The sequence below is a fragment of the Schistocerca cancellata genome, chromosome 3 (assembly GCF_023864275.1).
Source record: "Schistocerca cancellata isolate TAMUIC-IGC-003103 chromosome 3, iqSchCanc2.1, whole genome shotgun sequence".
NCBI lineage: Eukaryota > Metazoa > Arthropoda > Insecta > Orthoptera > Acrididae > Schistocerca > Schistocerca cancellata.
The window spans coordinates 705298915-705325444 of NC_064628.1; the positions used below are offsets into that span (position 1 = coordinate 705298915).

General features: G+C 47.7%; 29 non-coding genes across 29 annotated transcripts; all 29 read right to left on the reverse strand.

Moving 5' to 3' along the window:
• Positions 1–211: 211 nt before the first annotated feature.
• On the reverse strand, positions 212–283 carry Trnae-uuc (transfer RNA glutamic acid (anticodon UUC)). Its single transcript has one exon. It is a non-coding gene; the product is annotated as a tRNA-Glu (tRNA).
• A 321-nt stretch (positions 284–604) lies between these two features.
• Positions 605–677, reverse strand: Trnam-cau (transfer RNA methionine (anticodon CAU)). The gene has a single exon. It is a non-coding gene; the product is annotated as a tRNA-Met (tRNA).
• A 1145-nt stretch (positions 678–1822) lies between these two features.
• Trnas-aga (transfer RNA serine (anticodon AGA)) lies at positions 1823–1904 on the reverse strand. Its single transcript has one exon. It is a non-coding gene; the product is annotated as a tRNA-Ser (tRNA).
• A 139-nt stretch (positions 1905–2043) lies between these two features.
• On the reverse strand, positions 2044–2116 carry Trnak-uuu (transfer RNA lysine (anticodon UUU)). The gene has a single exon. It is a non-coding gene; the product is annotated as a tRNA-Lys (tRNA).
• A 296-nt stretch (positions 2117–2412) lies between these two features.
• Positions 2413–2484, reverse strand: Trnae-uuc (transfer RNA glutamic acid (anticodon UUC)). Its single transcript has one exon. It is a non-coding gene; the product is annotated as a tRNA-Glu (tRNA).
• Positions 2485–13678: 11194 nt separating this feature from the next.
• Positions 13679–13760, reverse strand: Trnas-aga (transfer RNA serine (anticodon AGA)). Its single transcript has one exon. It is a non-coding gene; the product is annotated as a tRNA-Ser (tRNA).
• Positions 13761–13899: 139 nt separating this feature from the next.
• Trnak-uuu (transfer RNA lysine (anticodon UUU)) lies at positions 13900–13972 on the reverse strand. Its single transcript has one exon. It is a non-coding gene; the product is annotated as a tRNA-Lys (tRNA).
• Positions 13973–14252: 280 nt separating this feature from the next.
• Positions 14253–14324, reverse strand: Trnae-uuc (transfer RNA glutamic acid (anticodon UUC)). The gene has a single exon. It is a non-coding gene; the product is annotated as a tRNA-Glu (tRNA).
• A 323-nt stretch (positions 14325–14647) lies between these two features.
• Positions 14648–14720, reverse strand: Trnam-cau (transfer RNA methionine (anticodon CAU)). The gene has a single exon. It is a non-coding gene; the product is annotated as a tRNA-Met (tRNA).
• Positions 14721–15867: 1147 nt separating this feature from the next.
• Positions 15868–15949, reverse strand: Trnas-aga (transfer RNA serine (anticodon AGA)). Its single transcript has one exon. It is a non-coding gene; the product is annotated as a tRNA-Ser (tRNA).
• A 139-nt stretch (positions 15950–16088) lies between these two features.
• On the reverse strand, positions 16089–16161 carry Trnak-uuu (transfer RNA lysine (anticodon UUU)). The gene has a single exon. It is a non-coding gene; the product is annotated as a tRNA-Lys (tRNA).
• Positions 16162–16441: 280 nt separating this feature from the next.
• Trnae-uuc (transfer RNA glutamic acid (anticodon UUC)) lies at positions 16442–16513 on the reverse strand. Its single transcript has one exon. It is a non-coding gene; the product is annotated as a tRNA-Glu (tRNA).
• Positions 16514–16836: 323 nt separating this feature from the next.
• Trnam-cau (transfer RNA methionine (anticodon CAU)) lies at positions 16837–16909 on the reverse strand. The gene has a single exon. It is a non-coding gene; the product is annotated as a tRNA-Met (tRNA).
• Positions 16910–18066: 1157 nt separating this feature from the next.
• Trnas-aga (transfer RNA serine (anticodon AGA)) lies at positions 18067–18148 on the reverse strand. Its single transcript has one exon. It is a non-coding gene; the product is annotated as a tRNA-Ser (tRNA).
• Positions 18149–18287: 139 nt separating this feature from the next.
• Trnak-uuu (transfer RNA lysine (anticodon UUU)) lies at positions 18288–18360 on the reverse strand. Its single transcript has one exon. It is a non-coding gene; the product is annotated as a tRNA-Lys (tRNA).
• A 280-nt stretch (positions 18361–18640) lies between these two features.
• On the reverse strand, positions 18641–18712 carry Trnae-uuc (transfer RNA glutamic acid (anticodon UUC)). Its single transcript has one exon. It is a non-coding gene; the product is annotated as a tRNA-Glu (tRNA).
• A 323-nt stretch (positions 18713–19035) lies between these two features.
• Trnam-cau (transfer RNA methionine (anticodon CAU)) lies at positions 19036–19108 on the reverse strand. The gene has a single exon. It is a non-coding gene; the product is annotated as a tRNA-Met (tRNA).
• A 1147-nt stretch (positions 19109–20255) lies between these two features.
• Trnas-aga (transfer RNA serine (anticodon AGA)) lies at positions 20256–20337 on the reverse strand. The gene has a single exon. It is a non-coding gene; the product is annotated as a tRNA-Ser (tRNA).
• A 139-nt stretch (positions 20338–20476) lies between these two features.
• On the reverse strand, positions 20477–20549 carry Trnak-uuu (transfer RNA lysine (anticodon UUU)). Its single transcript has one exon. It is a non-coding gene; the product is annotated as a tRNA-Lys (tRNA).
• Positions 20550–20829: 280 nt separating this feature from the next.
• On the reverse strand, positions 20830–20901 carry Trnae-uuc (transfer RNA glutamic acid (anticodon UUC)). Its single transcript has one exon. It is a non-coding gene; the product is annotated as a tRNA-Glu (tRNA).
• Positions 20902–21224: 323 nt separating this feature from the next.
• On the reverse strand, positions 21225–21297 carry Trnam-cau (transfer RNA methionine (anticodon CAU)). Its single transcript has one exon. It is a non-coding gene; the product is annotated as a tRNA-Met (tRNA).
• A 1156-nt stretch (positions 21298–22453) lies between these two features.
• Positions 22454–22535, reverse strand: Trnas-aga (transfer RNA serine (anticodon AGA)). The gene has a single exon. It is a non-coding gene; the product is annotated as a tRNA-Ser (tRNA).
• A 139-nt stretch (positions 22536–22674) lies between these two features.
• Trnak-uuu (transfer RNA lysine (anticodon UUU)) lies at positions 22675–22747 on the reverse strand. The gene has a single exon. It is a non-coding gene; the product is annotated as a tRNA-Lys (tRNA).
• Positions 22748–23027: 280 nt separating this feature from the next.
• On the reverse strand, positions 23028–23099 carry Trnae-uuc (transfer RNA glutamic acid (anticodon UUC)). Its single transcript has one exon. It is a non-coding gene; the product is annotated as a tRNA-Glu (tRNA).
• Positions 23100–23422: 323 nt separating this feature from the next.
• On the reverse strand, positions 23423–23495 carry Trnam-cau (transfer RNA methionine (anticodon CAU)). The gene has a single exon. It is a non-coding gene; the product is annotated as a tRNA-Met (tRNA).
• Positions 23496–24651: 1156 nt separating this feature from the next.
• Positions 24652–24733, reverse strand: Trnas-aga (transfer RNA serine (anticodon AGA)). Its single transcript has one exon. It is a non-coding gene; the product is annotated as a tRNA-Ser (tRNA).
• A 139-nt stretch (positions 24734–24872) lies between these two features.
• On the reverse strand, positions 24873–24945 carry Trnak-uuu (transfer RNA lysine (anticodon UUU)). Its single transcript has one exon. It is a non-coding gene; the product is annotated as a tRNA-Lys (tRNA).
• Positions 24946–25225: 280 nt separating this feature from the next.
• On the reverse strand, positions 25226–25297 carry Trnae-uuc (transfer RNA glutamic acid (anticodon UUC)). The gene has a single exon. It is a non-coding gene; the product is annotated as a tRNA-Glu (tRNA).
• Positions 25298–25620: 323 nt separating this feature from the next.
• On the reverse strand, positions 25621–25693 carry Trnam-cau (transfer RNA methionine (anticodon CAU)). Its single transcript has one exon. It is a non-coding gene; the product is annotated as a tRNA-Met (tRNA).
• Positions 25694–26530: the final 837 nt, after the last annotated feature.

A 26530-nucleotide genomic window follows, 5' to 3' on the forward strand; every position in this document is an offset into this window, starting at 1 on the left:
GGTAATTGCTGGCTACTGGCGCAACTGGCGACTTCACCGACTTCCCACTGACGCTGGTAGCAGTGCCTCTTCTCCCTTTATCCCGGTGCTGACAGTAATTGCATCTTGTGCCTGTTTCCCCCGATTACGTTCGGTTGAAGCTCCGGAAGGAGGGCGACAAACGAAGGTTGGAAGGCCAAAACATGGAGGGTCGTGTGCGCAAAAACTTCCGTTCCGGTACCGGGAATCGAACCCGGGCCTCCTGGGTGAAAGCCAGGTATCCTAGCCACTAGACCACACCGGATTTGCTCGGTAAACGAGAGATTTACTCCCTCTCCTCTCGCACTTCGTGCTGAATCCGGACTCAGTGGTGTTCTCCGTTTGCGAGCATTTTTGCGCGTGCAGATTGGCATGGTGCACAGCTCGAAACTGACTATTCATTGCTGTTTGATCTTTCTCCTCCCCTGTTATGAGTAAAATATGATGCAAAGTTGTTCCTTTCACAATTGTAAGTAAACATTGTGACGCTGAGGCGTCGACTCCTTGTGGATAACAAACGACAATTAAGTTCGTTCCCTAGCAACAGCAACGCCGTTAATTCAGCCATGATGTACAGCAAATTAAATGCCCCGGGTGAGGATCGAACTCACGACCTTAAGATTATGAGAATTACGCGCTACCTACTGCGCTACCGAGGCACTTCGCAGCTGTCCGCCCAGGAAACTTGGTAAGTGTCGCATATTAGAGATAGACAGTTTGCGCTTTCTCAAGAATCTGCTGTGTTGCTACGCGTGCTTTCCCGACTTGCTAGACTAAACTGCTGCCGCAGCTTTTTCAGCGGAAAACGGCACTGCCTGAGGTTACAGTACATCGCCCTTGCGGCACCTGAACACAACGGCCTGTAGGGCCAGGCCGACGCTAGAGTTCAGAAATAGCAGGCGACCGTCCAAGTAGGGTCTCTTGCGTGCTGCATGTTTGGTTCTTCTCACAGCGAATCCTGCTATACATTCCTGAGGCTGACGCACCTCTAGCGAGCAATTGGCGCGGCAGCATTATAGCGAGAACAGCAAAACGATGCATCGGCCGGGAATCGAACCCGGGCCGCCCGCGTGGTAGGCGAACAACCTACCACTTGTTTAGTTGTTGTTCTCATCTTGTTAGTTGCATTTGTTGGAGGCGGACGTCCGATGACGTCCGTGCTTCCCGAGCATAATCCCGAGCAGATGTCTGCAGGGAAAGTGGGATTGCCACCCAGCGACGTCGGATACAACCGAAAAAAGTGCTACACACGCGGAGTCCCCCACTATACTGCCTTAAAGCGCCCGCTCATCACTATTGTGTGAGTAACGTTGCGGCCGCGGCGACGAGTCTTGCCCAAAGACGCAGCGTGCGTGGAGGCGCTGCCCGAATGCGTGTGGATGCACCCTCCCACCTCGTAAAGCGCCTACAGCTACTATCACCGTGGGCCGCTGCCGGCGGGCGGGAAGCCGACAAAGCGCGGCGTTGCGAGCAGCGGCTGTGCGGTGGTGGTGTAATGGTGAGCATAGCTGCCTTCCAAGCAGTTGAACCGGGTTCGATTCCCGGCGCAGATCTTTACGTATGTGTATGTGAGCCACGTGCTGTTACATTAACGTTTTCTTTCCGTCGTTGCTCCACGCAGGCCATCCTGTAGTATGTCCCTACTTGTCCCGACTTTGCTCGGCTGACGCTTGGAATTCGCGCTTATCAAAAGGACAGGCGCTATAAACGGCTGTGAGAGGAGAGGTGTAGCGAGGTACCAAAACGACAGGCAAACTGCGACATTTTCTGCTCCTTCTTCTTAAACAAAAAAATGAAAAACGGACGCAGTCGGTAGGACTCGAACCTACGCTCCCAGAGGGAATCTGATTTCTAGTCAGACGCCTTAACCACTCGGCCACGACTGCTCGTAGACGAAGCTTCCCTCGAATCGTGAAAAATCCAACCGGTCTGCGCATAATGTTGACAGGAAACGAACTCGGTGCACTGATTACGGCAGGGCTACCAGCGCTACGAGACGAGCCATTACGGAAGCGTTAAAATCTTCGCCCGGACAGGGACTCGAACCCTGGACCCTTAGGTTAAAAGCCTAATGCTCTACCGACTTAGCTATCCGGGCTCACGCCTGTTGTGGATGGAGCGGCTGCAAGCAATGTGAATAACTGGAACGCGTGTGTAGGCGTACTACGGTAATTGCTGGCTACTGGCGCAACTGGCGACTTCACCGACTTCCCACTGACGCTGGTAGCAGCCCAACAGCGGACCAGTGCCACTTCTCCCTTTATCCCGGTGCTGACAGTAATTGCATCTTGTGCCTGTTTCCCCCGATTACGTTCGGTTGAAGCTCCGGAAGGAGGGCGACAAACGAAGGTTGGAAGGCCAAAACATGGAGGGTCGTGTGCGCAAAAACTTCCGTTCCGGTACCGGGAATCGAACCCGGGCCTCCTGGGTGAAAGCCAGGTATCCTAGCCACTAGACCACACCGGATTTTCTCGGTAAACGTGAGATTTACTCCCTCTCCTCTCGCACTTCGTGCTGAATCCGGACTCAGTGGTGTTCTCCGTTTGCGAGCATTTCTGCGCGTGCAGACTGGCATGGCGCAGAAGCTCGAAACTGACTATTCATTGCTGTTTGCATCATATTTTACTCATAACAGGGGAGGAGAAAGATCAAAGTTGTTCCTTGCCACAATTGGAAGTAAACATTGTGACGCTGAGGCGTGGACTCCTTGTGGATAACAAACGACAATTAAGTTCGTTCCCTAGCAACAGCAACGCCGTTAATTCAGCCATGATGTACAGCAAATTAAATGCCCCGGGTGAGGATCAATCTCACGACCTTAAGATTATGAGACTTACGCGCTACCTACTGCGCTACTGAGGCACTTCGCAGCCGTCCGCCCAGGAAACTTGGTAAGTGTCGCATATTAGAGATAGACAGTTTGCGCTTTCTCAAGAATCTGCTGTGTTGCTACGCGTGCTTTCCCGACTTGCTAGACTAAACTGCTGCCGCAGCTTTTTCAACGGAAAACGGCAGTGCCTGAGGTTACAGTATATCGCCCTTGCGGCACCTGAACACAACGGCCTGTAGGGCCAGGCCGACGCTAGAGTTCAGAAATAGCACGCGACCGTCCAAGTAGGGTCTCTTGCGTGCTGCATGTTTGGTTCTTCTCACAGCGAATCCTGCTATACATTCCTGAGGCTGACGCACCTCTAGCGAGCAATTGGCGCGGCAGCATATAAAATAAATAAAATAAAATAAAATAAAATATTAATTATTTTAATGTTAATTATTCTGTATGATGGTGATTGTAATTGTAATTGATATTTGCTTATCTGGATAATTATTCGGTATCAGACGCTTGACAATGGCTTTTTCGTAAAGGCAATGTTACTCGTAGTTGACCGTGAAATAAAATTGAAATAATCGGACTTCGTAGTTAAATCGTTTCCAAAGACTGCTGCGGTAGGTGCGGACTCATAATCTAAATCTCAATAATACAATAAATTGCCAGCCATGCCAAAACGTCGTACAGAGGTGATTGTCTACTAAACATAAAAAAGTTACACTGTTAGTTAAATCAGATATATTCAATGAATAAGCCTACAGTTCATAATCCTACTTACTTTTATAAATATAAATTCTTTACAGAATCGAGTGCCTAGTGTGGTTGCAACTCGCAGTAATTTTCTATAACATGAAATATGGCGGTGTGCCAGACAATAAAATAAAATACGTGCTTCTCGCAGCACTTCAACCAGAGCTCTCCTTTCTTAATCAAACATATGAGTAACGTAATTGTGCTTTTGTTTTATCAGCGACTCAGCGCTGCAGTTGTGTGCCATAGGCTTTATTTATTTGTCACTGATTATTTATTTAACTAATATCTCGCGTTTCCGAGGAAACTCACGCTCGGCATCCAAATGTGCCTTTATATTGCCCCCTGAATTGCGAGGCGAAAGGACACACCTGCAGGCGAGCAATTCACCTAAAGGCACAAGAAAATCTAAGTTATCTACAACTACTTACATAACCTACATTATACACATTATATACAAACTTTGATTGACGCGGGTGCCCCGTAAAAGTTCTTATGTTGGCAGATAGAGTGCGCGCATGCGCAGAAGCGTCTGTGTGACTGCCGTTATGTCGTACAGTTAGATCACGCGGCACAGTATTGCAGTTCATATTGTTCGTGTGCGCGCGTCTCGCAGTCGTTGCACCAAGAAAATATTCAACCAAGATTACATATGAAGACTACATTCTATGACAGGTAACTTAGTTTTAAATTTGCAATATTCGTTATAACACAATACAACTTAGATTGTTGAATGTTCTTAGTTACATAGTATTGTTTTGAAATACTTCAAAGAAAAATGTCCGTATGTTTCAGGTGCGTTGACCTATACACATCGTGTCGTTATCACAGTTCATATTCATCTGCTGCACAATAATTTTTTACAGGTTAGTATCGTCGTGGTAAAGTCTTTTGATCACAGTAACATCGTTGTATAACAACGTGATTAATACATAAGCATGTCCATTTCCCATTTCCATTATAGTCGTTGTGATGCAGTTCGTTGTGAGTAAAAGCATTGCTTATTACAGATCAGACGTGACCCGTCGAGTAATTGGTCCACGTGCAGTTCGTTTTTTACATTCCGTGGAAGCTTGGTTGTAGAACCTCGGACGGCACATAGCTGGCGTCGATCCTTGGACAGTCCAGGTAAGAGTGTCCGTCACATTTCGAGAACATTTCATTCCCTGAAGTTCCAACCAAAATTCTTCCACCCGTCGTGTTGTTTTCTGGACAGGCACTTTGTGTCCATTTAATCCAGTTAACATCTTGAAGTTGGGTACTGTAGTAATGTCACTAGACGATGCACGAATTATGCACTTCACATTTTCAGTTTTTTGCTGAATATAGCTCACCTAAATGTTCGTAGTTATTAATCAAGGAAATCGTTCATCGCGTTTACATAGGTACGATGCATAATGAATGGCATTAACCGTTTCCTTCACATAGGTTTCTGCGTAGTTGCAGAGTTAGTAATGTTCGTTAATGTCCGTGAACAGAGGTTCACTATGCAATGTCTTTTTTGGCACTCGTTTTGTTCAAATTTTTACATGATACATCAGTTAAAAAAAAAAGTAATTATACATACACACGTCACATATTTTCTTAGTATAAACATAATACAGTTGCACATAAACATGTTTACATCATCATTACATCGCTATAGGTTATTACATTGTGTCACATTTGATTACATGAATTGCAGATATTTACGTCCTCTTTATCGGCTTTGTGATGTCATCTGAAATTAAGATAGGTTAGACACAACATTCATTACATCAGTAGGCAAGACCAGGCGTTTTCACTACTCAATAAATATTCAAAATAGTAAGAGAGAGAAAATGTTCGATTCCTCGCGTTTTGTGCGTGTGTGTAGAGTGTCTGTGTGGCCTTGACTACTGATAGATGCTTTTCGTGTTGAGAGATGTGCGTCTAATCTATTTCTCAAAGTAAAAGATCGCTTCACAGATGACGTCTGTCAGTTCGTCAGGTGTCATACCAAGTCAGTGGTACCTACAGTCACAAATGTTCCGTGAAAAATTAATATATCATTCACTGCTATGTAATCATAAATTTTACTTTAATATTCAGTCTTCTCGGTGGAGCCGCGGCGTTGAAAGAAAAGTTCTTCTGTCTTCAACTGCGACTCTGGAACGCTGAAATGAAAATTTCTATACTACTTATTATCTGTGTTGTAACGAGTTGCTTAGCAATGTTTTGATGGGTATGACTTTGACATTATTCAGTATGAAATGCTCTAAGATCTCGGTGTGCGTATAGCCCAATAATTTTGTTAGTTCTACGATGTTGTAACAGATACGCACCAGGGTGCGGTATGTTAACAATTATATAAGGTCCTTCATATAGCAGACGCCACTTAGCGTTGCGTCGTTTGAGTGCAACAGATTTATGATGAGTACGAAGTAGTACAAGCATTCCTACCTCGAATTTTTGTTTTCTTTTTATTATGTTTCTGTGATGTTTGTTTCGTATTTGTGCGTGATGTGTCAATGTAGTTAATACTTCTTTTATTTTCTGTTCAGGTGTGATTTCCTTGTCTGACAACTTAGGTAATGGTTCTATCCACTGATCGTTCTGTTTGCAATTGAACATGATCTCGTTAGGTGTGTAATTTGTATCGTAAATATTTAAGTTATTGTGTACGTCTTCGAAAAGACTTAGGTAGGACACCCAATTAGTATGTTTTGATGAAATATAGGTCCTCATGAATCGATTTAATTCTCGGAAAAGTCTCTCAGTCGCGTTACATTGTGGACTAAACCTCGAAATAAATATACTTTTAATGTTATTGTCCTTCAAGAAATTTCTCCATTTGTACCCAGAGTAGTATGCTGCATTATCTGACAGAATTGCTTTAGGTTTTCCCACGTGCGTCAGGTAATCACTTGAGAATCTTCGTATTATAGCACTTGCAGTGGCGGATTTTAAAGCATAAAGTTTTACATGTTTAGAAAATACATCGTAAAAAGCTAAGATATATTTGACGCCTCCAGAGCTTGCTGGATGCGGTCCACTGATGTCAGTACACAGAATTTCCAGGGGTTTACTGGGTAAAATAGAATGTAAATCTGTTTTTTCCCGGGTTCGATTCCCGGCGGGGTCAGGGATTTTCTCTACCTCGTGATGGCTGGGTGTTGTGTGCTGTCCTTAGGTTAGTTAGGTTTAAGTAGTTCTAAGTTCTAGGGGACTTATGACCACAGCAGTTGAGTCCCATAGTGCTCAGAGCCATTTGAACCATTTGAAATCTGTTTTTGTGGATAAATTCTGAGGTTTTGATTTTTGACATATGACACATGTTTTCAGTTCCCTGTAAATTTTTCTTCTCATATTGCTAAAATAACAGTATGTGCTGAGCTTTGCCAAACACTTTTTCGTCCCATAATGACCCCAAACTAAGTGTGTGTGCCAAATTAAATTACGTTCAGACTCTTTGGGAATGCATACACACCAGTTAGTAGCATTTGGATGTCGTCGATAAAATAACACATCATTGTGTAACTTGTAATACTTAGTCGAAGGATGATTGTGTTTTTCTACCAGTAATGTTATTATCTTATACCAGTGAGGATCCGATTTTTGTAATTCAGCCATGTTTCTGCACATATCAATATAATATTGGTGATACTGCTTGTCTTGCATTAAGAGAATCCTGTAGTCATTTATATTTTCTAAGTCACTGTTGGTATCATTCATACCTTGTGGAAGTCTAGACAAAGTGTCCGCAATGGTGTTGTCCTTACCTCTTATGTACTTAATTTCAAAAGAGTAGTTCTGAAGTGTAACTGCCCATCGTGATAGTCTAGGATGTACAAGTTTACAAGTTAACAAAAATGTCAGGGCCTGGTGATCGGTGTAAATTACTGTATGTTTTCCAAATAAATAATAATTGAATTTCTTGAATGCCCATACTATGGAAAGTGTTTCTAACTCAGTAGTGGAGTATGTACGCTCACATTCAGTTAAAGTACGACTTGCAAACCCAATAATTCTTATCTGTTCCTTTTCTTTATTCTTTACAACTTGAAATAAGCAACATCCCAAGCCAGTACGTGAAGCGTCACAAGTCATACAAAAATCTAAATTGAAATCTGGATGGCTCAATATGTTAGCATTCACTAAAGCATGTTTAATTGTATTAAAGTCATTCTGGCACTGTTCCGACCAGATCCAAACTTGATTCTTTCTGAGTAGATTTAGCAGATGTTTACTGTTCAAAAGTGGTTGTGGCAAAAAACGTCTGAAAAATGAACATAGCCCAAGGAATGATTTTAACTGCTTTTTAGTTCGAGGGCTAGGAAAGTTTCTGATAGCATCTAATTTACTGGGATCAGGACGTATGCCCTGTGAATTAATGATATGTCCTAAATATTTTATCTCACTGCAACCAAAATTTGATTTTCTTAGGTTGGCTGTGACTCCAGCTTGTGCAAATTTTTCTAAAATTCTTTGAAGTGTGTCAACGTGTTCATTCCAGGATTGTGTAGCTATAAGTATATCATCTACATAGTGTGTGACTGTCTCAACTAAATCGTCGCCTAGCACGGTATCCAGGGCTGTAATGAATACCCCAGAGCTGACATTCAGTCCGAAGGGTAGAACACAAAACTGATAGGTTCGCCCCCCGAACATAAATGCAGTATATTTCCGAGAATCAGGAGTGATACCCACCTGCCAAAACGAATTAGCGAGATCTATTGTGGAAAAATATTTTGCATCTAGAAATTTCTGTAATTGCTCTTCTAAATTTTCAGGTTTTGTGTGAACCGGTAAAATTATTTCATTAATAGCTCGTGCGTCTAACACTAACCTAATGCTTCCATTTGATTTTTTGACAACAAGTAGAGGACTACAGTAAGGTGAGGTGGATGGTTCAATGACCTTCCAGTCTAACATTTGTTTTAATTCTTGCCACACAGCAGGTCGTTGAGATAACGGTACGTTATATGTCTTGTGGTAGAAGATCTTGTGAGGCTTAACTTCAATCTTGTACACATACGTGTTGATAACACCTAATCGTTTGGTAAAAACTTGTAAATATTTGGATAACACTTCCTGTAGTTTTATACGTTCATGTACACTGAGAGCTGTAGCTTCACTTATCTTATGATCAAGCAATGTTTTCAAGTCCATTAGCTCTGCGTCAGATGAGTGTGTTTGCATGTCTTGAATGTCTTTGTCAAGTACTAACTGAACCTTGTACCCTGTACAGTGTTTGTCATGCTTTAGAGTTCTCCTGTCCAAATCAATAATAATTACCCTGCTTTTATCATTTAAAATACATTTACCTTTGGAGAAGTCTATAATGCAGTCCTTCTCGCTCATAATATCTATTCCTAATATGCAATTAGTCACAAGGTTTTGTACAACCAGGAATGGCCATTGTACGGTTCCATTACCTATTTTAACGTTTACAAAAACTTGCTTCGTAACCCTACATGACTTATTACCTAGTGCAGTAGTTATTTTACAGTTTTGGGCAGGAAACTCAGGCACAGGTTCCAATTCACACATCTTTTTATAAAAATTAAAAGATAAAACGCTCACAGCTGCACCTGTATCTAGGACAATAGTAGTTGGAATCCCACCTACTACACCAGTAGTGGATGCTAAAACAATTTCATTTGTGTTTAAACGACATTGTGTACTGTCTTGTAAAAGTTCATCTGATATATTGTTATTGTGGTTGTATCTTATAAATAAAACAGGTAGTTTTTGTTTAGAATTACTCGGCATATCATTATTCTGTTGTTCAAGTGTGGTGTCAAATAACTGATTAACATTGAAGCCGCCCCCCAAGAATTCTTCAGCCACGACCTGGGGCAAAGTAGTGACTGTTTCTAGTTTGTTGGATTAGCATTTGTACTAGGTACTGACACAGATTGAGGTTGTGCATCAGGTGTCATTTCTATTATATTCACATTCGGATATTGCCTATTATGATCTCCAAACTTTTGCGGTTGTTGTTGCTGTTGCGCATTATAACTTACCTGTCGGTCGTAAGGTATGCTCCAATTTTGTCCTGGTGACTGCTGTGGTAAAGCAGAGTTTGAATGAAAGTACTGATCGTTACGAGTCCAACCTTGATGCTGTCTTGGCTCGTAGTTATTATTATTTCTATTTCTGTTTGTGTTTTTGTTATTACCTTTGTATCCGTTGTTACCGTTGTAGTTATTACCGCGGTGCCTTTTGTATGGATTGCCGCATGAAGTGTTATTACTGTTGTAACTATTGTTTGTATTGGAATACGCGTGTTGATTTTGATTTCCGTACTGAGACGGCATGTGAGTTTGCTGTTTTTGTTGTACCGCGTATCCAACTGTGGGCGCGCCAGAATTGTGTTGGCAAGCCTGCATGTTTTGCATACCACTAGTGTAAACATTGTGGCTGCTGTTTTGCCGCGCGAAGCGCTGGTCTTCAAGTAACATGTCAACCGAATCTAAAGCTGTTAAAAAATAATCTGAATCGTCATCCGGGATATGTAGAAGTTTTTCTTTAATGTTGAAAGGCAATTTGGCCTTCAACGCATGGAGTATATCACGCGTTGCGACTGGTTCGTCTAAAAAGTGTCCCATGTTCAAGTATTTTTCAAAATATCTGCGTAAGTTGCCATTTTTACTGTTAAAAGTTTCAGGTTCTAAAATTTGTCTTCTGAGTCGCTCCTGGACGGATTGCGACCAGAATTTGTTCAGAAAAGCACGCTCAAACTCACTGTACGTGGTACATACGTCAGCTTGACTGTATGCCCAGACAGCTGCATCGCCTTGGATGTAACCGACAATATATGAAATCTTTTTCCGGTCACTCCAAGTGCGTGGAAATGCGTTACTAAAAGATTTAAGAAAAATCACCGGATGAATGGTTCGTTTTTCTGGGATAAAAATCTGAAATTGCCTGTGTTTCATTAAGCTTTCGTCTTCCTTTGCATTATGATATGGATTTGTCCCACTGTAATTACTGCTATGTCCAGCTGGCGAGTAATTACGATAATGTTGCTGTGGTTTACCATCATAATAGCTTGTGTTTGTGTTTGCACATCGTGGTATGTGTTGTAGTCGTGGTGCGTTTTGTTCTTGTGTATTTGTCGTGTGCGGAATGTGTGTATCATACTCGAATGTATATTGGTTTCTGAACTGTACATTTTGACTGATATTTTCGTTACATTCAGACTGTGGTCGATCGGTGAATTGTCCCATGGGTGCAGTGACGGATTGTACTGCGTCACTGATCAGCTGTTTGTTATTAGTAATGTATTGCGCTACGGAGTCGTGCACAATTGTTGGTAAATTTTCACGTAAGCATGTATCAAAATGTTTGTCTTTGTTCACTACCCAATCATTAAATTCTTTATTAATATTTTCAAAATGAGCTGTGGCATCAGATTGTAAGATGTCAGTCAGGTGTTGTTCAACATTGTCAAATTTATTCTGTACGTCAGTAATTCGTTTTTCAAGGTTGTCATGTACTGAAGGATATGTTTGAATTTGTTCAGTAAGAACTTCACACGTGACATTAAGGTTTTTTATTTGTGTCTGTAAAAGTGCTACGTCAGTTGTAGTCTTTTCTTGTCTCGTATTAAGCTGGGAAAATTTAGTACTGAGTTCAGTCATCTGTTTGGTCAGTGTGGCGTCTATAAGTTCCACACGTTTACATAAAGTGTCATTACCTGTCTTGAGTGCTATGAGGTCAGATTTAATTGCGTCATTTTGTGTCTTTAAGGTTGCCATGTTTTCGGCGTTCTGTTTGATTAACATTTGTAACATGTCGGCAATGTTTACCGTTTGCAAGGTCTCTGCCCCCGCCGCGTCATTAGACGTGACGTAATGCATTAACATGGGCTCTGATTGAGACTTTGAAATTTTTGTGGTGGAAGGCCTATTGTCAAAATTTTTGTCAACACTTGCGTCAATGTTTGATGAATCGTCACTACCGGTTGCTGTCGTAAAGTCATTTTCTAACACTTGTCTCACGTCCGAGTCGGATTGCGTCTGAATAGTACGTCCTTGCTGTTCCATTTTTGCGTATTGTTTTCTAGTTATTACCATGCCACACGTGATATATGTTTCAAGAAAATATTTGACACTGATTTTAAAATAAAATGCAGTTGAGCATGAATCGCTCGTAGCAACAATGGCTGTCTATTAATTTAAAAATATAAACTGAATTTGAGATTATTGGTAATGGCTGCTGTCCATGTTACTACGTATCGTACAGAAGTCGGCCATATTGTACACTCGTGTATTGGTATTGTTGCATACGTTATTGTTTAGGGAAAAGTACTGAGAATGAAATTTATCACTGAAACTGTTATGCGGAAAAGAAACACTACAGAATTTACTGAAAAGCTAATACACTGAATTATACGTCTGGTCAAGCCTGCCAATGCAAGGATGCTGCGTCTTACCTTATTTTGCCGGAAGCTTCTTTGCGTCTTCCGGCAAAATTTCAGAATTGCAATGTCTTCAAATTTTGTTATCTCTCATACATTGACGTCCAGGTCCAGAAAGTTGATTTTTTACATAAAACAAAGAGAACAATGTAACAAATGACAAAATAACAAGTCCGACACGCAGTCGCCAATATAAAATAAATAAAATAAAATCAAATAAAATATTAATTATTTTAATGTTAATTATTCTGTATGATGGTGATTGTAATTGTAATTGATATTTGCTTATCTGGATAATTATTCGGTATCAGACGCTTGACAATGGCTTTTTCGTAAAGGCAATGTTACTCGTAGTTGACCGTGAAATAAAATTGAAATAATCGGACTTCGTAGTTAAATCGTTTCCAAAGACTGCTGCGGTAGGTGCGGACTCATAATCTAAATCTCAATAATACAATAAATTGCCAGCCATGCCAAAACGTCGTACAGAGGTGATTGTCTACTAAACATAAAAAAGTGACACTGTTAGTTAAATCAGATATATTCAATGAATAAGCCTACAGTTCATAATCCTACTTACTTTTATAAATATAAATTCTTTACAGAATCGAGTGCCTAGTGTGGTTGCAACTCGCAGTAATTTTCTATAACATGAAATATGGCGGTGTGCCAGACAATAAAATAAAATACGTGCTTCTCGCACCACTTCAACCAGAGCTCTCCTTTCTTAATCAAACATATGAGTAACGTAATTGTGCTTTTGTTTTATCAGCGACTCAGCGCTGCAGTTGTGTGCCATAGGCTTTATTTATTTGTCACTGATTATTTATTTAACTAATATCTCGCGTTTCCGAGGAAACTCACGCTCGGCATCCAAATGTGCCTTTATAAGCATTATAGCGAGAACAGCAAAACGATGCATCGGCCGGGAATCGAACCCGGGCCGCCCGCGTGGTAGGCGAACAACCTACCACTTTTTTAGTTGTTGTTCTCATCTTGTTAGTTGCATTTGTTGGAGGCGGACGTCCGATGACGTCCGTGCTTCCCGAGCATAATCCCGAGCAGATGTCTGCAGGGAAAGTGGGATTGCCACCCAGCGACGTCGGATACAACCGAAAAAAGTGCTACACACGCGGAGTCCCCCACTATACTGCCTTAAAGCGCCCGCTCATCACTATTGTGTGAGTAACGTTGCGGCCGCGGCGACGAGTCTTGCCCAAAGACGCAGCGTGCGTGGAGGCGCTGCCCGAATGCGTGTGGATGCACCCTCCCACCTCGTAAAGCGCCTACAGCTACTATCACCGTGGGCCGCTGCCGGCGGGCGGGAAGCCGACAAAGCGCGGCGTTGCGAGCAGCGGCTGTGCGGTGGTGGTGTAATGGTGAGCATAGCTGCCTTCCAAGCAGTTGAACCGGGTTCGATTCCCGGCGCAGATCTTTACGTATGTGTATGTGAGCCACGTGCTGTTACATTAACGTTTTCTTTCCGTCGTTGCTCCACGCAGGCCATCCTGTAGTATGTCCCTACTTGTCCCGACTTTGCTCGGCTGACGCGAAAGCTGACGCTTGGAATTCGCGCTTATCAAAAGGACAGGCGCTATAAACGGCTGTGAGAGGTGAGATGTAGCGAGGTACCAAAACGACAGGCAAACTGCGACATTTTCTGCTCCTTCTTCTTAAACAAAAAAATGAAAAACGGACGCAGTCGGTAGGACTCGAACCTACGCTCCCAGAGGGAATCTGATTTCTAGTCAGACGCCTTAACCACTCGGCCACGACTGCTCGTAGACGAAGCTTCCCTCGAATCGTGAAAAATCCAACCGGTCTGCGCATAATGTTGACAGGAAACGAACTCGGTGCACTGATTACGGCAGGGCTACCAGCGCTACGAGACGAGCCATTACGGAAGCGTTAAAATCTTCGCCCGGACAGGGACTCGAACCCTGGACCCTTAGGTTAAAAGCCTAATGCTCTACCGACTTAGCTATCCGGGCTCACGCCTGTTGTGGATGGAGCGGCTGCAAGCAATGTGAATAACTGGAACGCGTGTGTAGGCGTACTACGGTAATTGCTGGCTACTGGCGCAACTGGCGACTTCACCGGCTTCCCACTGACGCTGGTAGCAGTGCCTCTTCTCCCTTTATCCCGGTGCTGACAGTAATTGCATCTTGTGCCTGTTTCCCCCGATTACGTTCGGTTGAAGCTCCGGAAGGAGGGCGACAAACGAAGGTTGGAAGGCCAAAACATGGAGGGTCGTGTGCGCAAAAACTTCCGTTCCGGTACCGGGAATCGAACCCGGGCCTCCTGGGTGAAAGCCAGGTATCCTAGCCACTAGACCACACCGGATTTGCTCGGTAACCGTGAGATTTACTCCCTCTCCTCTCGCACTTCGTGCTGAATCCGGACTCAGTGGTGTTCTCTGTTTGCGAGCATTTTTGCGCGTGCAGACTGGCATGGCGCAGAAGCTCGAAACTGACTATTCATTGCTGTTTGCATCATATTTTACTCATAACAGGGGAGGAGAAAGATCAAAGTTGTTCCTTGCCACAATTGGAAGTAAACATTGTGACGCTGAGGCGTGGACTCCTTGTGGATAACAAACGACAATTAAGTTCGTTCCCTAGCAACAGCAACGCCGTTAATTCAGCCATGATGTACAGCAAATTAAATGCCCCGGGTGAGGATCAATCTCACGACTTTAAGATTATGAGACTTACGCGCTACCTACTGCGCTACCGAGGCACTTCGCAGCCGTCCGCCCAGGAAACTTGGTAAGTGTCGCATATTAGAGATAGACAGTTTGCGCTTTCTCAAGAATCTGCTGTGTTGCTACGCGTGCTTTCCCGACTTGCTAGACTAAACTGCTGCCGCAGCTTTTTCAACGGAAAACGGCACTGCCTGAGGTTACAGTACATCGCCCTTGCGGCACCTGAACACAACGGCCTGTAGGGCCAGGCCGACGCTATAGTTCAGAAATAGCACGCGACCGTCCAAGTAGGGTCTCTTGCGTGCTGCATGTTTGGTTCTTCTCACAGCGAATCCTGCTATACATTCCTGAGGCTGACGCACCTCTAGCGAGCAATTGGCGCGGCAGCATTATAGCGAGAACAGCAAAACGATGCATCGGCCGGGAATCGAACCCGGGCCGCCCGCGTGGTAGGCGAACAACCTACCACTTGTTTAGTTGTTGTTCTCATCTTGTTAGTTGCATTTGTTGGAGGCGGACGTCCGTGCTTCCCGAGCATATTCCCGAGCAGCTGTCTGCAGGGAAAGTGGGATTGCCACCCAGCGACGTCGGATACAACCGAAAAAAGTGCTACACACGCGGAGTCCCCCACTATACTGCCTTAAAGCGCCCGCTCATCACTATTGTGTGAGTAACGTTGCGGCCGCGGCGACGAGTCTTGCCCAAAGACGCAGCGTGCGTGGAGGCGCTGCCCGAATGCGTGTGGATGCACCCTCCCACCTCGTAAAGCGCCTACAGCTACTATCACCGTGGGCCGCTGCCGGCGGGCGGGAAGCCGACAAAGCGCGGCGTTGCGAGCAGCGGCTGTGCGGTGGTGGTGTAATGGTGAGCATAGCTGCCTTCCAAGCAGTTGAACCGGGTTCGATTCCCGGCGCAGATCTTTACGTATGTGTATGTGAGCCACGTGCTGTTACATTAACGTTTTCTTTCCGTCGTTGCTCCACGCAGGCCATCCTGTAGTATGTCCCTACTTGTCCCGACTTTGCTCGGCTGACGCGAAAGCTGACGCTTGGAATTCGCGCTTATCAAAAGGACAGGCGCTATAAACGGCTGTGAGAGGTGAGATGTAGCGAGGTACCAAAACGACAGGCAAACTGCGACATTTTCTGCTCCTTCTTCTTAAACAAAAAAATGAAAAACGGACGCAGTCGGTAGGACTCGAACCTACGCTCCCAGAGGGAATCTGATTTCTAGTCAGACGCCTTAACCACTCGGCCACGACTGCTCGTAGACGAAGCTTCCCTCGAATCGTGAAAAATCCAACCGGTCTGCGCATAATGTTGACAGGAAACGAACTCGGTGCACTGATTACGGCAGGGCTACCAGCGCTACGAGACGAGCCATTACGGAAGCGTTAAAATCTTCGCCCGGACAGGGACTCGAACCCTGGACCCTTAGGTTAAAAGCCTAATGCTCTACCGACTTAGCTATCCGGGCTCACGCCTGTTGTGGATGGAGCGGCTGCAAGCAATGTGAATAACTGGAACGCGTGTGTAGGCGTACTACGGTAATTGCTGGCTACTGGCGCAACTGGCGACTTCACCGGCTTCCCACTGACGCTGGTAGCAGTGCCTCTTCTCCCTTTATCCCGGTGCTGACAGTAATTGCATCTTGTGCCTGTTTCCCCCGATTACGTTCGGTTGAAGCTCCGGAAGGAGGGCGACAAACGAAGGTTGGAAGGCCAAAACATGGAGGGTCGTGTGCGCAAAAACTTCCGTTCCGGTACCGGGAATCGAACCCGGGCCTCCTGGGTGAAAGCCAGGTATCCTAGCCACTAGACCACACCGGATTTGCTCGGTAGACGTGAGATTTACTCCCTCTCCTCTCGCACTTCGTGCTGAATCCGGACGCAGTGGTGTTCTCTGTTTGCGAGCATTTCTGCGCGTGCAGACTGGCATGGCGCAGAAGCTCGAAACTGACTATTCATTGCTGTTTGCATCATATTTTACTCATAACAGGGGAGGAGAAAGATCAAAGTTGTTCCTTGCCACAATTGGAAGTAAACATTGTGACGCTGAGGCGTGGACTCCTTGTGGATAACAAACGACAATTAAGTTCGTTCCCTAGCAACAGCAACGCCGTTAATTCAGCCATGATGTACAGCAAATTAAATGCCCCGGGTGAGGATCGAACTCACGACCTTAAGATTATGAGACTTACGCGCTACCTACTGCGCTACCGAGGCACTTCGCAGCCGTCCGCCCAGGAAACTTGGTAAGTGTCGCATATTAGAGATAGACAGTTTGCGCTTTCTCAAGAATCTGCTGTGTTGCTACGCGTGCTTTCCCGACTTGCTAGACTAAACTGCTGCCGCAGCTTTCTCAACGGAAAACGGCACTGCCTGAGGTTACAGTACATCGCCCTTGCGGCACCTGAACACAACGGCCTGTAGGGCCAGGCCGACGCTAGAGTTCAGAAATAGCACGCGACCGTCCAAGTAGGGTCTCTTGCGTGCTGCATGTTTGGTTCTTCTCACAGCGAATCCTGCTATACATTCCTGAGGCTGACGCACCTCTAGCGAGCAATTGGCGCGGCAGCATTATAGCGAGAACAGCAAAACGATGCATCGGCCGGGAATCGAACCCGGGCCGCCCGCGTGGTAGGCGAACAACCTACCACTTTTTTAGTTGTTGTTCTCATCTTGTTAGTTGCATTTGTTGGTGGCGGACGTCCGATGACGTCCGTGCTTCCCGAGCATAATCCCGAGCAGATGTCTGCAGGGAAAGTGGGATTGCCACCCAGCGACGTCGGATACAACCGAAAAAAGTGCTACACACGCGGAGTCCCCCACTATACTGCCTTAAAGCGCCCGCTCATCACTATTGTGTGAGTAACGTTGCGGCCGCGGCGACGAGTCTTGCCCAAAGACGCAGCGTGCGTGGAGGCGCTGCCCGAATGCGTGTGGATGCACCCTCCCACCTCGTAAAGCGCCTACAGCTACTATCACCGTGGGCCGCTGCCGGCGGGCGGGAAGCCGACAAAGCGCGGCGTTGCGAGCAGCGGCTGTGCGGTGGTGGTGTAATGGTGAGCATAGCTGCCTTCCAAGCAGTTGAACCGGGTTCGATTCCCGGCGCAGATCTTTACGTATGTGTATGTGAGCCACGTGCTGTTACATTAACGTTTTCTTTCCGTCGTTGCTCCACGCAGGCCATCCTGTAGTATGTCCCTACTTGTCCCGACTTTGCTCGGCTGACGCGAAAGCTGACGCTTGGAATTCGCGCTTATCAAAAGGACAGGCGCTATAAACGGCTGTGAGAGGTGAGATGTAGCGAGGTACCAAAACGACAGGCAAACTGCGACATTTTCTGCTCCTTCTTCTTAAACAAAAAAATGAAAAACGGACGCAGTCGGTAGGACTCGAACCTACGCTCCCAGAGGGAATCTGATTTCTAGTCAGACGCCTTAACCACTCGGCCACGACTGCTCGTAGACGAAGCTTCCCTCGAATCGTGAAAAATCCAACCGGTCTGCGCATAATGTTGACAGGAAACGAACTCGGTGCACTGATTACGGCAGGGCTACCAGCGCTACGAGACGAGCCATTACGGAAGCGTTAAAATCTTCGCCCGGACAGGGACTCGAACCCTGGACCCTTAGGTTAAAAGCCTAATGCTCTACCGACTTAGCTATCCGGGCTCACGCCTGTTGTGGATGGAGCGGCTGCAAGCAATGTGAATAACTGGAACGCGTGTGTAGGCGTACTACGGTAATTGCTGGCTACTGGCGCAACTGGCGACTTCACCGGCTTCCCACTGACGCTGGTAGCAGTGCCTCTTCTCCCTTTATCCCGGTGCTGACAGTAATTGCATCTTGTGCCTGTTTCCCCCGATTACGTTCGGTTGAAGCTCCGGAAGGAGGGCGACAAACGAAGGTTGGAAGGCCAAAACATGGAGGGTCGTGTGCGCAAAAACTTCCGTTCCGGTACCGGGAATCGAACCCGGGCCTCCTGGGTGAAAGCCAGGTATCCTAGCCACTAGACCACACCGGATTTGCTCGGTAACCGTGAGATTTACTCCCTCTCCTCTCGCACTTCGTGCTGAATCCGGACTCAGTGGTGTTCTCTGTTTGCGAGCATTTTTGCGCGTGCAGACTGGCATGGCGCAGAAGCTCGAAACTGACTATTCATTGCTGTTTGCATCATATTTTACTCATAACAGGGGAGGAGAAAGATCAAAGTTGTTCCTTGCCACAATTGGAAGTAAACATTGTGACGCTGAGGCGTGGACTCCTTGTGGATAACAAACGACAATTAAGTTCGTTCCCTAGCAACAGCAACGCCGTTAATTCAGCCATGATGTACAGCAAATTAAATGCCCCGGGTGAGGATCAATCTCACGACTTTAAGATTATGAGACTTACGCGCTACCTACTGCGCTACCGAGGCACTTCGCAGCCGTCCGCCCAGGAAACTTGGTAAGTGTCGCATATTAGAGATAGACAGTTTGCGCTTTCTCAAGAATCTGCTGTGTTGCTACGCGTGCTTTCCCGACTTGCTAGACTAAACTGCTGCCGCAGCTTTTTCAACGGAAAACGGCACTGCCTGAGGTTACAGTACATCGCCCTTGCGGCACCTGAACACAACGGCCTGTAGGGCCAGGCCGACGCTATAGTTCAGAAATAGCACGCGACCGTCCAAGTAGGGTCTCTTGCGTGCTGCATGTTTGGTTCTTCTCACAGCGAATCCTGCTATACATTCCTGAGGCTGACGCACCTCTAGCGAGCAATTGGCGCGGCAGCATTATAGCGAGAACAGCAAAACGATGCATCGGCCGGGAATCGAACCCGGGCCGCCCGCGTGGTAGGCGAACAACCTACCACTTGTTTAGTTGTTGTTCTCATCTTGTTAGTTGCATTTGTTGGAGGCGGACGTCCGTGCTTCCCGAGCATATTCCCGAGCAGCTGTCTGCAGGGAAAGTGGGATTGCCACCCAGCGACGTCGGATACAACCGAAAAAAGTGCTACACACGCGGAGTCCCCCACTATACTGCCTTAAAGCGCCCGCTCATCACTATTGTGTGAGTAACGTTGCGGCCGCGGCGACGAGTCTTGCCCAAAGACGCAGCGTGCGTGGAGGCGCTGCCCGAATGCGTGTGGATGCACCCTCCCACCTCGTAAAGCGCCTACAGCTACTATCACCGTGGGCCGCTGCCGGCGGGCGGGAAGCCGACATAGCGCGGCGTTGCGAGCAGCGGCTGTGCGGTGGTGGTGTAATGGTGAGCATAGCTGCCTTCCAAGCAGTTGAACCGGGTTCGATTCCCGGCGCAGATCTTTACGTATGTGTATGTGAGCCACGTGCTGTTACATTAACGTTTTCTTTCCGTCGTTGCTCCACGCAGGCCATCCTGTAGTATGTCCCTACTTGTCCCGACTTTGCTCGGCTGACGCGAAAGCTGACGCTTGGAATTCGCGCTTATCAAAAGGACAGGCGCTATAAACGGCTGTGAGAGGTGAGATGTAGCGAGGTACCAAAACGACAGGCAAACTGCGACATTTTCTGCTCCTTCTTCTTAAACAAAAAAATGAAAAACGGACGCAGTCGGTAGGACTCGAACCTACGCTCCCAGAGGGAATCTGATTTCTAGTCAGACGCCTTAACCACTCGGCCACGACTGCTCGTAGACGAAGCTTCCCTCGAATCGTGAAAAATCCAACCGGTCTGCGCATAATGTTGACAGGAAACGAACTCGGTGCACTGATTACGGCAGGGCTACCAGCGCTACGAGACGAGCCATTACGGAAGCGTTAAAATCTTCGCCCGGACAGGGACTCGAACCCTGGACCCTTAGGTTAAAAGCCTAATGCTCTACCGACTTAGCTATCCGGGCTCACGCCTGTTGTGGATGGAGCGGCTGCAAGCAATGTGAATAACTGGAACGCGTGTGTAGGCGTCCTACGGTAATTGCTGGCTACTGGCGCAACTGGCGACTTCACCGGCTTCCCACTGACGCTGGTAGCAGTGCCTCTTCTCCCTTTATCCCGGTGCTGACAGTAATTGCATCTTGTGCCTGTTTCCCCCGATTACGTTCGGTTGAAGCTCCGGAAGGAGGGCGACAAACGAAGGTTGGAAGGCCAAAACATGGAGGGTCGTGTGCGCAAAAACTTCCGTTCCGGTACCGGGAATCGAACCCGGGCCTCCTGGGTGAAAGCCAGGTATCCTAGCCACTAGACCACACCGGATTTGCTCGGTAGACGTGAGATTTACTCCCTCTCCTCTCGCACTTCGTGCTGAATCCGGACTCAGTGGTGTTCTCTGTTTGTGAGCATTTCTGCGCGTGCAGACTGGCATGGCGCAGAAGCTCGAAACTGACTATTCATTGCTGTTTGCATCATATTTTACTCATAACAGGGGAGGAGAAAGATCAAAGTTGTTCCTTGCCACAATTGGAAGTAAACATTGTGACGCTGAGGCGTGGACTCCTTGTGGATAACAAACGACAATTAAGTTCGTTCCCTAGCAACAGCAACGCCGTTAATTCAGCCATGATGTACAGCAAATTAAATGCCCCGGGTGAGGATCGAACTCACGACCTTAAGATTATGAGACTTACGCGCTACCTACTGCGCTACCGAGGCACTTCGCAGCCGTCCGCCCAGGAAACTTGGTAAGTGTCGCATATTAGAGATAGACAGTTTGCGCTTTCTCAAGAATCTGCTGTGTTGCTACGCGTGCTTTCCCGACTTGCTAGACTAAACTGCTGCCGCAGCTTTCTCAACGGAAAACGGCACTGCCTGAGGTTACAGTACATCGCCCTTGCGGCACCTGAACACAACGGCCTGTAGGGCCAGGCCGACGCTAGAGTTCAGAAATAGCACGCGACCGTCCAAGTAGGGTCTCTTGCGTGCTGCATGTTTGGTTCTTCTCACAGCGAATCCTGCTATACATTCCTGAGGCTGACGCACCTCTAGCGAGCAATTGGCGCGGCAGCATTATAGCGAGAACAGCAAAACGATGCATCGGCCGGGAATCGAACCCGGGCCGCCCGCGTGGTAGGCGAACAACCTACCACTTTTTTAGTTGTTGTTCTCATCTTGTTAGTTGCATTTGTTGGTGGCGGACGTCCGATGACGTCCGTGCTTCCCGAGCATAATCCCGAGCAGATGTCTGCAGGGAAAGTGGGATTGCCACCCAGCGACGTCGGATACAACCGAAAAAAGTGCTACACACGCGGAGTCCCCCACTATACTGCCTTAAAGCGCCCGCTCATCACTATTGTGTGAGTAACGTTGCGGCCGCGGCGACGAGTCTTGCCCAAAGACGCAGCGTGCGTGGAGGCGCTGCCCGAATGCGTGTGGATGCACCCTCCCACCTCGTAAAGCGCCTACAGCTACTATCACCGTGGGCCGCTGCCGGCGGGCGGGAAGCCGACAAAGCGCGGCGTTGCGAGCAGCGGCTGTGCGGTGGTGGTGTAATGGTGAGCATAGCTGCCTTCCAAGCAGTTGAACCGGGTTCGATTCCCGGCGCAGATCTTTACGTTGTGTATGTGAGCCACGTGCTGTTACATTAACGTTTTCTTTCCGTCGTTGCTCCACGCAGGCCATCCTGTAGTATGTCCCTACTTGTCCCGACTTTGCTCGGCTGACGCGAAAGCTGACGCTTGGAATTCGCGCTTATCAAAAGGACAGGCGCTATAAACGGCTGTGAGAGGTGAGATGTAGCGAGGTACCAAAACGACAGGCAAACTGCGACATTTTCTGCTCCTTCTTCTTAAACAAAAAAATGAAAAACGGACGCAGTCGGTAGGACTCGAACCTACGCTCCCAGAGGGAATCTGATTTCTAGTCAGACGCCTTAACCACTCGGCCACGACTGCTCGTAGACGAAGCTTCCCTCGAATCGTGAAAAATCCAACCGGTCTGCGCATAATGTTGACAGGAAACGAACTCGGTGCACTGATTACGGCAGGGCTACCAGCGCTACGAGACGAGCCATTACGGAAGCGTTAAAATCTTCGCCCGGACAGGGACTCGAACCCTGGACCCTTAGGTTAAAAGCCTAATGCTCTACCGACTTAGCTATCCGGGCTCACGCCTGTTGTGGATGGAGCGGCTGCAAGCAATGTGAATAACTGGAACGCGTGTGTAGGCGTACTACGGTAATTGCTGGCTACTGGCGCAACTGGCGACTTCACCGGCTTCCCACTGACGCTGGTAGCAGTGCCTCTTCTCCCTTTATCCCGGTGCTGACAGTAATTGCATCTTGTGCCTGTTTCCCCCGATTACGTTCGGTTGAAGCTCCGGAAGGAGGGCGACAAACGAAGGTTGGAAGGCCAAAACATGGAGGGTCGTGTGCGCAAAAACTTCCGTTCCGGTACCGGGAATCGAACCCGGGCCTCCTGGGTGAAAGCCAGGTATCCTAGCCACTAGACCACACCGGATTTGCTCGGTAACCGTGAGATTTACTCCCTCTCCTCTCGCACTTCGTGCTGAATCCGGACTCAGTGGTGTTCTCTGTTTGCGAGCATTTTTGCGCGTGCAGACTGGCATGGCGCAGAAGCTCGAAACTGACTATTCATTGCTGTTTGCATCATATTTTACTCATAACAGGGGAGGAGAAAGATCAAAGTTGTTCCTTGCCACAATTGGAAGTAAACATTGTGACGCTGAGGCGTGGACTCCTTGTGGATAACAAACGACAATTAAGTTCGTTCCCTAGCAACAGCAACGCCGTTAATTCAGCCATGATGTACAGCAAATTAAATGCCCCGGGTGAGGATCGAACTCACGACCTTAAGATTATGAGACTTACGCGCTACCTACTGCGCTACCGAGGCACTTCGCAGCCGTCCGCCCAGGAAACTTGGTAAGTGTCGCATATTAGAGATAGACAGTTTGCGCTTTCTCAAGAATCTGCTGTGTTGCTACGCGTGCTTTCCCGACTTGCTAGACTAAACTGCTGCCGCAGCTTTCTCAACGGAAAACGGCACTGCCTGAGGTTACAGTACATCGCCCTTGCGGCACCTGAACACAACGGCCTGTAGGGCCAGGCCGACGCTAGAGTTCAGAAATAGCACGCGACCGTCCAAGTAGGGTCTCTTGCGTGCTGCATGTTTGGTTCTTCTCACAGCGAATCCTGCTATACATTCCTGAGGCTGACGCACCTCTAGCGAGCAATTGGCGCGGCAGCATTATAGCGAGAACAGCAAAACGATGCATCGGCCGGGAATCGAACCCGGGCCGCCCGCGTGGTAGGCGAACAACCTACCACTTTTTTAGTTGTTGTTCTCATCTTGTTAGTTGCATTTGTTGGTGGCGGACGTCCGATGACGTCCGTGCTTCCCGAGCATAATCCCGAGCAGATGTCTGCAGGGAAAGTGGGATTGCCACCCAGCGACGTCGGATACAACCGAAAAAAGTGCTACACACGCGGAGTCCCCCACTATACTGCCTTAAAGCGCCCGCTCATCACTATTGTGTGAGTAACGTTGCGGCCGCGGCGACGAGTCTTGCCCAAAGACGCAGCGTGCGTGGAGGCGCTGCCCGAATGCGTGTGGATGCACCCTCCCACCTCGTAAAGCGCCTACAGCTACTATCACCGTGGGCCGCTGCCGGCGGGCGGGAAGCCGACAAAGCGCGGCGTTGCGAGCAGCGGCTGTGCGGTGGTGGTGTAATGGTGAGCATAGCTGCCTTCCAAGCAGTTGAACCGGGTTCGATTCCCGGCGCAGATCTTTACGTTGTGTATGTGAGCCACGTGCTGTTACATTAACGTTTTCTTTCCGTCGTTGCTCCACGCAGGCCATCCTGTAGTATGTCCCTACTTGTCCCGACTTTGCTCGGCTGACGCGAAAGCTGACGCTTGGAATTCGCGCTTATCAAAAGGACAGGCGCTATAAACGGCTGTGAGAGGTGAGATGTAGCGAGGTACCAAAACGACAGGCAAACTGCGACATTTTCTGCTCCTTCTTCTTAAACAAAAAAATGAAAAACGGACGCAGTCGGTAGGACTCGAACCTACGCTCCCAGAGGGAATCTGATTTCTAGTCAGACGCCTTAACCACTCGGCCACGACTGCTCGTAGACGAAGCTTCCCTCGAATCGTGAAAAATCCAACCGGTCTGCGCATAATGTTGACAGGAAACGAACTCGGTGCACTGATTACGGCAGGGCTACCAGCGCTACGAGACGAGCCATTACGGAAGCGTTAAAATCTTCGCCCGGACAGGGACTCGAACCCTGGACCCTTAGGTTAAAAGCCTAATGCTCTACCGACTTAGCTATCCGGGCTCACGCCTGTTGTGGATGGAGCGGCTGCAAGCAATGTGAATAACTGGAACGCGTGTGTAGGCGTACTACGGTAATTGCTGGCTACTGGCGCAACTGGCGACTTCACCGGCTTCCCACTGACGCTGGTAGCAGTGCCTCTTCTCCCTTTATCCCGGTGCTGACAGTAATTGCATCTTGTGCCTGTTTCCCCCGATTACGTTCGGTTGAAGCTCCGGAAGGAGGGCGACAAACGAAGGTTGGAAGGCCAAAACATGGAGGGTCGTGTGCGCAAAAACTTCCGTTCCGGTACCGGGAATCGAACCCGGGCCTCCTGGGTGAAAGCCAGGTATCCTAGCCACTAGACCACACCGGATTTGCTCGGTAACCGTGAGATTTACTCCCTCTCCTCTCGCACTTCGTGCTGAATCCGGACTCAGTGGTGTTCTCTGTTTGCGAGCATTTTTGCGCGTGCAGACTGGCATGGCGCAGAAGCTCGAAACTGACTATTCATTGCTGTTTGCATCATATTTTACTCATAACAGGGGAGGAGAAAGATCAAAGTTGTTCCTTGCCACAATTGGAAGTAAACATTGTGACGCTGAGGCGTGGACTCCTTGTGGATAACAAACGACAATTAAGTTCGTTCCCTAGCAACAGCAACGCCGTTAATTCAGCCATGATGTACAGCAAATTAAATGCCCCGGGTGAGGATCAATCTCACGACTTTAAGATTATGAGACTTACGCGCTACCTACTGCGCTACCGAGGCACTTCGCAGCCGTCCGCCCAGGAAACTTGGTAAGTGTCGCATATTAGAGATAGACAGTTTGCGCTTTCTCAAGAATCTGCTGTGTTGCTACGCGTGCTTTCCCGACTTGCTAGACTAAACTGCTGCCGCAGCTTTCTCAACGGAAAACGGCACTGCCTGAGGTTACAGTACATCGCCCTTGCGGCACCTGAACACAACGGCCTGTAGGGCCAGGCCGACGCTAGAGTTCAGAAATAGCACGCGACCGTCCAAGTAGGGTCTCTTGCGTGCTGCATGTTTGGTTCTTCTCACAGCGAATCCTGCTATACATTCCTGAGGCTGACGCACCTCTAGCGAGCAATTGGCGCGGCAGCATTATAGCGAGAACAGCAAAACGATGCATCGGCCGGGAATCGAACCCGGGCCGCCCGCGTGGTAGGCGAACAACCTACCACTTTTTTAGTTGTTGTTCTCATCTTGTTAGTTGCATTTGTTGGTGGCGGACGTCCGATGACGTCCGTGCTTCCCGAGCATAATCCCGAGCAGATGTCTGCAGGGAAAGTGGGATTGCCACCCAGCGACGTCGGATACAACCGAAAAAAGTGCTACACACGCGGAGTCCCCCACTATACTGCCTTAAAGCGCCCGCTCATCACTATTGTGTGAGTAACGTTGCGGCCGCGGCGACGAGTCTTGCCCAAAGACGCAGCGTGCGTGGAGGCGCTGCCCGAATGCGTGTGGATGCACCCTCCCACCTCGTAAAGCGCCTACAGCTACTATCACCGTGGGCCGCTGCCGGCGGGCGGGAAGCCGACATAGCGCGGCGTTGCGAGCAGCGGCTGTGCGGTGGTGGTGTAA